A 6,824-nucleotide genomic window follows, 5' to 3' on the forward strand; every position below is an offset into this window, starting at 1 on the left:
TATGTGACCCTGATGTCCGACTAAAACCTGCCCGACCTTTTCTCTTTGTCTCCCTACGATCTTAAACAGGTGCACGGTAAAGCAACGCTTTCATAATGAGAAAATACTGAATGTGAATATGAGATTATTTTTATTATTCTTGTTTGCTGCAAGACAAACTCCCCAAGCTATTACATGGTTTTAGCAGAGCAGACTAACAAAACATTAGAGTAGCCAAGAGGAGGAGATATTAAACCCCACCAGTCCTTCAGCTGAACTTTAGGTCTACACAATACTTGTTTATGCAGACTCCTAAATCAAAGAACTACACTTATTTACGCTTTTTAATAAGGCCTAAAGCCTTGGAGGAAATTCTTTACTGAGACGACTTGAAGAAAGGCTGTGCAGCTGCTGAGTTCCACCAAAGTATTTTCAGTAAATAATGTCCTCTAAGCTGTTATTGTATACATAAGACAGTTACCAGTGCACGTGGGCTGAATGAAGTAGTCCGCATACATCAGAAATAAAAATACCAAGCAGGAAAAACATCCCGCTAGATTAGATTTCTGGGCAGAAACTATCCGCGGTATATAACTTATTTTTAAATCTAACTTCCTCCACTTCTCCCACATTCATTGAGACATGTCATCCATCTATCTCGGCCTCCGGCTGCAGTAGTTCCTCGACCGTGAGTGGCTGCAGCAGCGGGGCTGTATTTCAGCATGTTGAAGTGCATGGAGAATTCCCATGAAGGGTAAGGGATTATGGATTTTGGCCTCTAAGCTGCCTGGATGCCCAGTGAGGATGTCTCTGAGCGTAGTAATCTTCAAACACCACGCAGAGTGATGAGTGGGCACTGAGGAGTTCTACTCAGGATCTAAATGTGTTCCAGCAAGTTAGTGGTGAGAGAGAAAGAGAGAGAGAGAAAACACCATTTGGTGCAGAAATGGAAAGGATCGACTCAGTGGCTCCTCCGGGCAAGAGACACTTTTGATCCTGTGACCTGTTTCGAGCTATAGCCTGTGTCGAAAACCCGCGCAGAGCAAGGGATCGTATTGGAGTGGTGTGAATGTAAATGTCATGGTTCCCCATCACCACACATAACTGCAGATGGAAAAAGTCAATTGAGCAATTTTTGGGGTCAGGCCGGGCACTCTCGAGGGGTTGCAAACCCTCATAATGAGGGCATGCTCAAGTCTGGTTTAGACTGTGTCCCAGAAAATGGGACTGGCATCAGCTGGCGTACAGTTGATGACACTGGAATAGGAGAGAGGCGGCTCATACATTCAAAGAAAATCCCACAAATGAAGCACAGCCCACGAGCTGGAGTAAGGAAATGTCAGAGATAATCAACATTGACGGACCTCCCCGATCAATATCGGACAGGAATTTCTCTGACTCCAGCCTGATTGAATTAAACCCCCGACAGCATCACTTAATTTAAAGAAGTGATTGTTTTCCTGTCTTATTTAAGGGAACTCAGATTGCTCTGATGCTGTCTTGGACCTGGAGATAAGGTGGGTGAGTGCAGGAGGAGGATCAGATGGGGTGAAGGACACCAGTCGTTATGGAGATCATATCATCTCCTTAAGAGATGCGCCTTTCTATCTGCTCATATCAAAAGCCTTGAGATGATGTCAGAGGTCAGGGTTTGGAAGGGCGCCGAGGCATGCCGAAGAACTTCCTCTGGGAAATCAGATGGTATTACGGTACTAAAAATGCTAAATAACCTAATAAACACAACATGCTTGTTTCCATACTGCGCACGGGATGAAAACCAGCTGCATTGTGCAGAAAGTGACTTCCGGGGCTTCAAGGATCAAAGGGTTCAACACTCCTTTGGTGATAATCAAATTAAGTGCAAAGCTCGACATAAAAACACAATTTCCAAATATAAATCCATAATCTACTGTTTGAATGAAAGTCAATGTGCTGATGTGTAAAATTGCGGCTATTTGCTGCTCACACTCTCCTTGTGACTGCGCAGCACAAATACTGTCCAAGGCTGCAAACAGGTACATCAATTTAGAGCATGACAAGAAATTCCCTTTAGGTGACAACAAAATGTACATGCTATTAGATCAGCTGCAGTATAGTGTGATGAAATAAATTGAAGCCAACAGATGAAAGCTCGGGGCCCCTAACGGGAGAGGAGACCATTAAAGGTGCACTGCCCTTCTTTTATGTTACACTGCCACCCTTTGGACAAAGGTGGAACTAAACACTGGTGGATGTTTGACGTGCAGAAGACCTTTGACAGTTTCATCAAAGGGCTGCAACTGATGACTGTTATCTGTTAATCTGCCAATTACATTTCTAATTATTCGGTTAAGCATCCAGTAAAAAATTACTGATTTCTTTGTGTTGATTGACTGATGAAGAAATTAATTCATTGTTTCAGCACATATACTTCAGTAATTTCTTAGAGAACAAAAATATGCATCATACAATTTTTCACACTATGAGTAATAAGAAAGGCGTCCATAGTATTTTACTTTTTTCCTCAAATGCGTAAAATACCTTTGATTAAAAGGGACTAGATACATTTGCTCCAAACTTACTTCATACCTCGGCTCCACTGCATTTCAGGGGGAGATATTTTGTTTTGGACTGCTCTCCATCATTTAAGAGGATACTTTGCAGATCTCTGTTAAACAGGTGGTAACCAGCAGTCAAACCAGTTGAAACTGACGTATCTATGAATATTCCTTGGCAGTAAATTCTGTTCTTTCAGTGAATGTGGATTCTGTATTTATGTGCTCAAGCAACTGAATAGTTTAGGCACGACCCAGAGAATTTAACAAATGGCTAATAAATCTAATCACAGCCTCCCTAAATGTACATACAGGAGCTCACTGTGGTACTTCAGACTCTGAGATGTCTAATCCAGGAGTGACCTCGTTGACGAGCTTCGCTTAGTTTGCCGTTACCATACGGCACCATTTGCTGTGAAACCGCAGGCTGTTGAAGAAGAACAATCCCTTTTTCGTTTCCACCATGCAGAAATGTAAACACAGTCCTTTTCCAGTTTCCACCAAAAACCAAACATACAACTTACAGCGTGAAAAACACACTTTTAGCGCCACAGCAGTCAAAGACCCTTCCAGGTTCAAACACCTGTCAACAACAGTGACTTTCCTTCCAATACACCTGAGCCATAGACACCAGCATAGTAACACCCAATGTACACACAGTAAATAATGAAATTCTGGTTATTTCAGCAACATATTTGGCCTGTTAATGCAGGGCAGACATAACAAGCCAAAAAAGATACAAGAAAAGGAGCCAACATATTATAGAACACCAAGTTATGGCCAAGTCCACTACAGGCAAACATCCACACTCCATATAGCAAACAGAGCTTTGTCACTGGCCTTTCAGTGATGTTGGTTTGAGTTTGTAATCTCACAGAACATAAACTACTTTTCCTCTGGTTTCATTTTCACCTCTCTTGGAGCAAATCCAGGTAGTCCCAAATCCATCTCCTCCAGAAAAGATCTGAGAGGTACCTGCCTCCATCGTCTTATCACCTGCCGGTTAGGAGGCTCCTACACTACAGGTAGTAAAGCTGGTTCACCCATCAAGAGAAGAAGATGGTTAGACGTGAGAGGTTCTGGGTCATTGGGATCATGAAGATCATGGACAGTGAGCTGATCTGTAGGTCGGGACATGTCACACATACTGACTGCATTTTCTGTTGCTTCCTTCCTGATGTCTTGATCATTATAGTCCATGGAAATGTCCCACACATTTTAAGGCCAGTCCTCCTCATGCCTCCACAGAAATGTGGACCTTCAAGCCACCTGCTGTTCTTCATTGAGTCAGAGACCGTCAATAGACCATCTGATGGTCGAGATTCTGATGGTCACAAATGTGTGAAACTGTACTCGATTTTCTTCTGTGGGAACCTGTGGGAGAATATAATAGTCACTATTGTCCAGATCAGATACCTCCAAACCAGTCAAGGAGTAGGTTGAAACTACTCTTGCTTGTCTCATTGTGCACCACAGTGAGCTCTGCGGCTGTTTTTTTCTATTATGTCATGAACTCAAGCCCTCCATTGCTCCTTCATTTCAAATGGTAACTTTGAAATAATGGCTCATGTTTCCAGGCATATCTAGTTCCTGCATGTTCTGGAGCTCCTCCAGGACACTGCAGCAGCCATGCAAGAGTAAGGACAATGCTTAGAGTGCATACATCCTCAGATTTATTGCTTGCCAGACCAAAGCCTTTTCCATTTAAGCAGTTGCGAGCACTGATTTCCAAAATGTTCCTGTCGAAGGCCCTTTGCTGCTGCACAGCCACAATCAGGATTCATATGCTGGAAGCTGCACTCCAGTTTTTGTGGCTGTCCTCTGGTAAACTATTCCAAATAGTACAAACAATCCGCTCTTCCTGCCTTTTCCTTTAAGGTTTTGATAGATGCTGTTTTAGAGAGGATCTCCTTCAAATGTGGGAATATCTCATGGTGGCAGAGACATCGAATGCTGCTGCTGCTGCTGCAGCACAGCAGCTGTTATTTCTTTTTAAAATGATGGTAAGTATGCCTTCAGGTGGATTTTGACTCATTTGATGATGCTGTGTACATTTCCTTTCCCCATCATTTAGCTGAGCAGTTGTTGACTGGCATTGAAAAATTTAAATTATATTTCCAACATACTGTTTTCCTGCTGTTGTTCACTGGGAATGTTATGATGTTTGGAAGCAGGTTTAAACCGTTGCTCAGTTTCCTTCGATCGCACATCCCTCGACGGCGGTTTAACGGGTGATAATGACCATTCTGTCAAGTTCTTTTGTTGTGTTGATTTCTATGGTCCAGGCTTGTATTCCTTTTCCAGAGGGTCTAAGATACTGACAGATACCTTTTTAATTTTCATGCCACTTGAAGGTCTTTGAGGAGAACTTTTCAAATCAGAGGCTTGTAATGCTGCCAACTTCGCAGAGGATGCAGCTAGTTCAGCTTCCAAATCAAGCTGCTCTCTCTTCCCCCTCAGCTGCTGTTCCTGCTCCTTCAAAGCAAGTCTTTCTTTTAAAGCTGTCCAATTTATAAGAAAGCGCCTTTGCAGTGAGATCAACTAACCGTTTTTGAGTTTGTGTCTCAACGCCGCTAGTCACACTGCAGGGTTTACTAGCAGTTTGCACACCAGTCCCGGTGGTTACGTCCAATGCCGCATCGCACATCTCCATGATGAAGAGTCAGCCAAACACTCGATGCAAAGTCTATTGTTTGCCTGCTTTGGCAACCAATGCATTGGGTTTATGCCCAGTTACTGTATGTGTGCACGTAATATAAATGGCCAGTGTTAAATACAATGATCCACTGGTCTGATACTCCCATAGGCTGTATAAAACATGGATGCAGTCTCTATGACTTCATCCATAGGTTTCTGAAGAGGCTCAGTGACAGTAACAGTTGCTCTGGCCATCACATCCTAGCAGTGCCTGACTCCATCAAACTCCCAGCTACTCCAAAAATGGGCAAAGAGATGGAGTATGGGTGGAGAGGAGGGCTGACTGAAGCCTGGTTGCTGAAAATCTAGCAGTTAGCTGTCGCTCAAAACAGCCATGCTCATAATTACGTAGAACTTTAAATGTTAAAGTTCTGTGACCAGTGACAAGTGACCTGGCTGACGCACTTCACTTACTTTTGCTGTCGCCATTCATCACCATTTGCAGTCTCTTACATTCAATCCAAAATATGCGATTCTGAGACCCCCAGGGGTCAACATTTTCACTATATATGCTCCCACTTGGACGCATGATAAAGAGACCCAACATTTAATTCCACTGTTACATGGATGATAAGCAGCTGTATCTCCAGTGAAGCCTGCCGACACCATAAACCTCTCCATTCTTGCAAACAGTCTTGCAGATATCAAAAAATAGATGTCAGCAAATTTTCTTAAATTCTGGTAATACAGAGACAAACACACTAGCAAGGTTATCCAGTCATGTTACTGCCATTTTAGGAATTAACAGACTCTAAACTGGACAAAATGCTTTAGAGAGCCTCCTCTTGAGCCTCCTCAAGAAAAGAGAACACACAAGTCCAAATCTTATGACCTTACACCGGCTGCCCATTTGTTTTAGAATTGATTTTAAGATTCTACTCATTACTTTTAAAGCCCTGCATGGCCTGAACCCAGAATATGCATCAGAACTGCTGTCACTGCCAACCAGTGTGCAGCCTGCCATCCTCAGGCAGGAACCTGCTGATGTTCCCACCTCACGCTTGAAGACTAAAGGGGAACGAGCCAATGACCTGCCTGAGAAACTGCAGCATCTTTTTTTAAAGTCACTTTTGAAGATGGAACTTAATCGAAAGCCTTTCTTCTAATTTTGCTGTTCATTTAGAGGTTTATTTTTATTCTTAACTTTTGAGTTATACTCTATTCTGACATTGCACTGCTGTTTTAATTCAGCCATTGTTTTTACACTTTTATTTATGGTTTTGCTCATCCATTGTTTCAAGTTTTATTCCTCTTTTATACTTTATGCCAGACTGCTTATTCATACATTGTTGTGTATTTTATTTCTGTGTATATGAGTTTGCTGTGAAGTACTTCATAACACCAGTTTTGATTAGTGCTGTACAAATCCTTTATCCGTTAAATCCGTTATCCTTATATAAAGGCGCATGTACTGTCCGTGTGTGTGATCTGGCCACTTGGGGGCAGTGCAACAAGGTGTAAACACACGTTTGACATATTTAAGTTGCTATGATGAACATGTCCGGACAAAAGTGGCTTAATTTGGACTCAAATATTCACTGTCCTCCTGGCTTTGTTTCGTTCTCCACCAGCTCCTGAGGGAAATATCTGGCTCTTTAGCTGCTAAATTCTCTG

Source organism: Chaetodon auriga, chromosome 8, assembly GCF_051107435.1.
Source record: "Chaetodon auriga isolate fChaAug3 chromosome 8, fChaAug3.hap1, whole genome shotgun sequence".
Taxonomy (NCBI): domain Eukaryota; kingdom Metazoa; phylum Chordata; class Actinopteri; order Chaetodontiformes; family Chaetodontidae; genus Chaetodon; species Chaetodon auriga.